Raw genomic sequence first — 5,888 nt, 5'->3', positions numbered from 1 at the left:
CGCAGAGCTTTATTTAAAACTGTTTGAAATTCAAGAGGAGGAGAGGTCGGCTTTGTTTTTTTTAAAACCAAAAAGGGGGGGGGGGGGATTTATTCAAATCGTAATTTCACAATTTGTAAGGGTAATTTCATATATTAAATTTTTTGACCAGGCTGAATAAATATACAAAAAAATTTTTTTATAAAAAGGTTAATCAATTTTAAACTTTTGTTTTTTTTGGCTAAGCTCCGGGCTGGTGCAAGATTTCACCTCTCTATTAAGGAAAGGCAATTAAAAGAGGGAAAAAAAAGGGGGGAAGGTGAGAAAAGGTGGTTTCAGGGTCCAGAAGAAACAACTTTAGGCTACTTTAAAGATTTCCCTTTCTTTCTCTAGGGGCCCGATCTTTCATTTAGGCCCAGAGGGGAAACGGTCTCTAATTTCTGGATCCATACTTTTTCTCTGTGTTTCCTTTGTCCTGTGGACCAGTTGGTATTCTGCTCCACAACTCTATAAACGAGGCAGTGAGCCCCTACTTCCTGGAAATGTTTATGGAGGGAATTGACCCCTTTGTTATTCCGGATGAGGTACAGGTGTTGGGACATCCTGGTTCGGATGGAATTTCTGGATTCTCCCACATATATCCTGTTGCAATGTTTGCATTCTATGGTGTAAATTATATTGTAGGAGTGTATAGACCAGTTGGTTATTGTGGGCAGTCCTTTGCCTGATAACGTATTGAAGATGTAGGGGGGTGAGTTGTGGTTTATTGGAGGAGAAGTGATTCTGTTTGCCGGTTTGTACTGGGAGTGAACCAGGATGTCCGCCAAGTTTTTATTTCTTTTGTAAGCTGTAATCATCTTGTATTGTCCGGTTTGAGATTTGGAGTGCTGAAGTTGTTGAAAACTGTTGCGGAGGCCCTGGTTAAACGGATGTAATTGTTGGTGATATGTGGTAACAAAAGGTACCAGCAGGGGGCTCCCCTCGGTTCGCCTAGACGGAGTTGGTCCCAGGAGGCTTCCGTGAACTTCCGCCTTGATTCCCCGAAGGAGGCGTTTGGAGTAACCCCTGGGTCCTAGTGCTTTAAATAACACTGCTGTAGCTGCCTCTGCGTCTTTCTGGTGCGTACATATTTTGTGAAATCTGATTAGTTGGGATTTGATGATCCCCCGGAATGTATGTTTGGGGTGGTAACTCTTTTTATGAAGTAGTGTGTGTCTGTCTGTTTCTTTGAAAAATACTTTGGTGCCCAATTCCTTAGTAGAGTGTTTGATATTGTGAAAATAAACTGTAGTGTCCAGATATTCGATATGTGAGGATTGTTTGTTATGTTTGATTTTGATGTTGGGGTGGTGTGTGTTGAGGGTGTGGAGGAAATGTTGGAATGAATCCTCTGACTTGCACCATAACCCAAATATGTCATCCAAGTAACGTAGATAAAGAAGGGGGCGTTCCTTGCATTTTAATAGGGCCGTCCGCTCCCACTCCGCCATATATATGTCGGCATATGCTGGGGAATATTTCCGGCCCATCGCACATCCGCATACTTGAAGATACCACTGGTTGTTGAAAATAAAATCATTGCGAGTAAGAGTAACCTGCAGCATTTCATAGATAATTTCATCCGGGCGGTCGGGGTCTGGATATTGTTGAAAGACCTTCCTGATGGCCTCCAGACCCAGGCTGGTGTCAATGTTTGTGTATAAGGAGGTGATGTCTATGGTAAAAAGAAAAGTCCCCTCTGGGACGCTGAGTTGTCGGAGTTTGTTAACAAAATCATATGTGTCTTTAATATAACTCGGGTGTTGTTTTGATAATGGATTGATGTAGTAATCTATGTATTCTGCTAACCTATAGGTCTCCGAGCCGCAGTCGCTGACAATTGGACGTCCCGGGGGGATTTTAAAAGGTACGGTCCAGGTGTCCGGAGTTTTATGGATTTTAGGTAGTAAATAAAAGCAGCGAGGACGTGGCGAAGCTGGTCCCAGCAGGTAGTACATTTGTTTGGCTGAGATAAATTTGTTGTCATATAAAGACCTCACCATGGGTCGAATGAGTGAGGCTGTAATAGGCTGTAACGGTGTTTGTAAAGGTACATAGTATTTGAGGTCATTTAGTTGCCTGGTGGCCTCCAGAAAGTAATCGTGTCTGTTCTGGATTACCACTTGGCCTCCCTTATCTGCTGGTTTGATAATAATATCTTTCCTTTTTTTCAGGATGTCCAAGGCCTTTTGTTGGTCCTCTGTAATATTAGGAGGACGTCCCCGGGGAATTACCAAGTGAGATAGGGTGTTTTTGTCTCTTTGGATAAGCTCCCGGAGGGGTTTCGAGAGAGCCTCATCTGGGGGTTCCCAGTTTGATTGTTCAGTGAAAGGTAAGTGATTGTATTCTGTTCCTTCGAAGTATTCCATGATTTTTAGCCTTCTGTGAAAGAGGTGAACCTCTTTGCGTAGTTCTAGCAGTTTCGGAGGTTTGGGTGTGGGTATAAAGGTTAATCCTTTTTCCAGAAGTTCCTGTTGTGAGATACTTATGTTATGGCTTGATAGATTTGTAACATTAGAGTTACTGGGGGCACTATATTGATTCGGCTCCCCTCCTACTAGTTTAACTGTGACAGCCAGTGATTTAAAATGGTGTTTGCCGTTTCGCAGGTCCAATGCACTGGGTCTGTTGTTTCGGTTTTGAAGACGTCTGCCTTAATGTCTGTTAAGAAATTGTGTTTCTTTACTATGTGTTCGTTCAGGGCCATGAGGCACTGTATTTGACCCTTCTCTAATTCAGGGCTGTAATTGAGTAATGGAACGAGGGAAATAGCTGCCGGGAAGATTCGTTCGATCTGATTGAGGCACGCGTTTAAATGCTTTGCCACCGTTAATGGTCGTAGTCTTTTCAGGCAGTCATTTAAGCCCACTGACAATACAACCGTTTCAACTCTATTGTCTGGGGTTAGTTTTTCCAAAACTTTTTTAATGTGATGGAGCTGTGCTCCTGGAAAGCTGTCCACTTGGATTTTGGGATGTGTAAACGACGTTAGTCGTGCCAGATTGGAATCCCCAATGATTAGAACAGGCTTAGTTATTTCCAGTTCCCAGTTTTTAATTTTTTGTGCAGTATGACAATGAATTACAGGTTCAGACCTCCGGGGGGTGGGGGGGCTGGGTCGCCCAACGGGGGGCGAGTGGTTCAAGTTAGACTCAGACTGGCACGGTGAAGTGGTGAGTTCGTCCGTCGTTCCATCAGTCGTAATCAGTTGTGCTAACCCCGGGTCCTCGTGGACTGGTGTACATGGGTGTCTTTTGCCACCGCTTGGTCCCGCCCCCTGCGCATCATATCGCAGTGTTGGAGAATCTGGAGTTGGAGGCAAGGTGTCTGGATTAGAGTCTGTCAAGGTAAGTATTTGTAATTCGGAGCTTGCCACAATAACATTACTGTATACTGCTTTTACTGTGTGTTCCTTTGTATTCTGCCCCGGGTGTGTCATAAGATGCTCCTCGGGGAGTACAAGGTCCAGCTCGGGCCCGGCCGGTGCAATCCCAAGTTCTGATATGGTGGGTTCACCTGTTTGGTTGGCCTGTTGTTGTTTGTCCTCTTCCCTGGGAAAGGTGGATGTTTTTTGTAGGAAATTTGCATCGTTCTTGTCGAAATCTCCTACGTCCAGTGGTTCCCTCACCCTGGGGGAGTTAGCTGGTCCTGTACCGAAGATTGCTTCCCGGTGGTTGGAAAATGGATCCCCAATCGGGAGGAGTGTCTGCTGAAGTTCTGCTGTAACTCGGGAGGGAGGGCAGGAACTGGGTTCCGGAGAGATAAATAGAGATTGTGAACCAATATTCTGTCCCATGTGAGACTTACATGATTCCAAGGTTTCACTGTTTCTGTGTATTTGTGCTGTTATTGTTACGGAAGGTGGCACTGGAAATACTGCAATTTCTTTGATGTTTGTATGGTTCTTACTTTTCCTGTCCCTATGCAGATTACTGCGCTGGGGACGTGGGGAAGCTGCACCGACGGAAAGGAGGGGGTCCTCTTCCCGTGTTGCTGGAAGGGTGGGGAAGTTTTCCTCCGTAAGTGCCACCTGTGGGTTTGCAGCCATTGGAAGAGAAGGAGAATGAGGACAACCAGGGGCACCATGTTTTAGTATGGATTCAAATTCTGTCACTGAGCTGTCTGTTAGTCTTCTACCATATCGTTGTTTGGCCCATTGTAGGGCCTTGCTAAAAGCTTCAGGTTCAAAAGTCATTATTTCTGTGAGGAGGTCGGCCAGCGTGGTGTCATAATGTTCCCTTAAGGTGGCGAGGTTTGCCTCCATCCAGTTCTGTGTATTTAGTTTTATTCTGTTGAGGGTTCTTTCATTCGGGCATGCAGGCTTGATAAAGGCCGCCAGTTTCTCCGTTTTTTTCTTCATACCTGCTGGTAATATTTTTGTCTCCTTAGCTGTGGTTAAAACTTCTGCGTGATGTAGGGTTTGAAGAATCTTAAAATACCGTTTAGTACTGCTTAAGTTAGCCGCCCTGTTCCGGACATCTGGACCAGATGTGGGTGTTTTGTCTTGGGGCCCAGGCGGGCGTTCTGAGCGGTCTTCCCGCCCCTGCGTTGACAAGGCTGAAAACCTATTGCGTAAAGGGATAGACATAATATCAGAGTATTTTTTTGGGGGGAGGAAACCTTTTGCCTCCAGGTGAGTAGAGAATTAATTATCAACCCTGAAAAGTTTCTGACTAATAAATTTGATGGTGGATTAAAAGGGGATAAGAAAGTAGTCTAAAATTGGGAGTGCATGAATTGGAATGACACAGAAAGAAGGAGGAGAAATAAAAACCGTTGACCTGTGGTTATAGGTTGAGGTGGCAGGTGTGTTCAAGAAGAGTTTTTAAACAAGAAAATCAAAAGCAATCATAGTAATAAGAATCCTCATCAAGGGAGAACAGGAAGAAGTTAATCACAGTACTGACTTAACCAGCTTATGCGTGGGGTTTCTTTTTTTCAAAGAAAACAACAAATTGTACCGTCAGATTGTTGGATTTTTTAAGGCCACATACATGCATCAGAGTTTTGCTCGACGCCCGAGTCCTGCAGGCCGGCTTCTACGGGCGGGGTCCTTCCGGATGTTTGAGGCCTGTAAAAATTTGTCAATGCACACTCACACACTGTAGTCCTTTCTTGTCCCCTTTGTTTCTAGGGGTGAGGTAGGTCTCCTTCGAGGATTGGGGGACCCCGGGGGGGTGTCGTTGGAACTCCTCTCTTCCGGCTGTGGAGATGATAGTCCACTCGCAGCGTATCCGACAAAGAATTCTGTGCCAAGCTGGCTTTGTGTGAATGTAGGGCCTAGTCCCTTTGAAAAAACAATATGTGGTCCAAAGAATAAAAAGGAAAAAAGGAAAAATCGCAAAATATAGCGAAAGAGAAAACACAAGTTGAAAATAAAGGGTAAAAAAAGAAGGGGGAGGGGGGGGGGGGGGCCCAACGTTTCGCCGCTCGGCTTCCTCAGGGGCAAAGGTAAGACAGTGATGGTGTTTGGTGTGTTTATAGATTTTTTGGAGGGAAAAGAGGGGGAGTGGTGTCCGGTAAGGCGGGGCTCTCCTCCCAACAGGAAGTCCATGCTGATCCTGTTCCAAGTGATCCATACCTGCTGGTGGTTGGTGCCCCCTGGTGGTAATATAATCCGGTCTTTTATCAATTTGTATTTTTTTTGGGAGACCCTCCATTCACGATCGTGTTTTGCAAACAGGGTAAATAAAATTAAAAAAAAAAAAAAAAAAAAAAAAAAAAAAAAAAAAAAAAAAAAAAAAAAAAAAAATTAAAAGTAAAAATTAAAATTGCATCCATACCAGAAACACAACCCGCACACCATTGTCACAGAGAAGATTGGGGGGGGGGGGGGGGGGGGGGTTGTTTATAATTTCTTTTCTTTAAAA

General features: G+C 44.5%; 2 long non-coding RNA genes across 4 annotated transcripts; one reads left to right on the top strand and one right to left on the bottom strand.

The window, feature by feature from the left end:
- Nucleotides 1-741: 741 nt before the first annotated feature.
- On the top strand, nucleotides 742-5,329 carry LOC308107104. 2 transcript variants are annotated; one of them, XR_013935191.1, is made up of 4 exons: nucleotides 742-1,097; nucleotides 1,834-1,885; nucleotides 2,193-4,037; nucleotides 5,153-5,329. It is a non-coding gene; the product is annotated as an uncharacterized lncRNA (long non-coding RNA). The 2 variants fall into 2 exon arrangements; XR_013935192.1 differs by having other exon boundaries at nucleotides 1,834-1,967.
- LOC308107105 lies at nucleotides 2,672-5,162 on the bottom strand. Of its 2 annotated transcripts, XR_013935194.1 has the most exons (3): nucleotides 4,458-5,162; nucleotides 3,928-4,048; nucleotides 2,672-3,764 (listed from the first exon to the last, which is right to left on the bottom strand). It is a non-coding gene; the product is annotated as an uncharacterized lncRNA (long non-coding RNA). The 2 variants fall into 2 exon arrangements; XR_013935193.1 differs by having other exon boundaries at nucleotides 2,672-4,048.
- Nucleotides 5,330-5,888: the final 559 nt, after the last annotated feature.

Source organism: Lipophrys pholis (assembly GCF_963383615.2).
Source record: "Lipophrys pholis genome assembly, chromosome: 3".
NCBI lineage: Eukaryota > Metazoa > Chordata > Actinopteri > Blenniiformes > Blenniidae > Lipophrys > Lipophrys pholis.
This window is presented reverse-complemented; position numbering and strand designations above follow the sequence as displayed.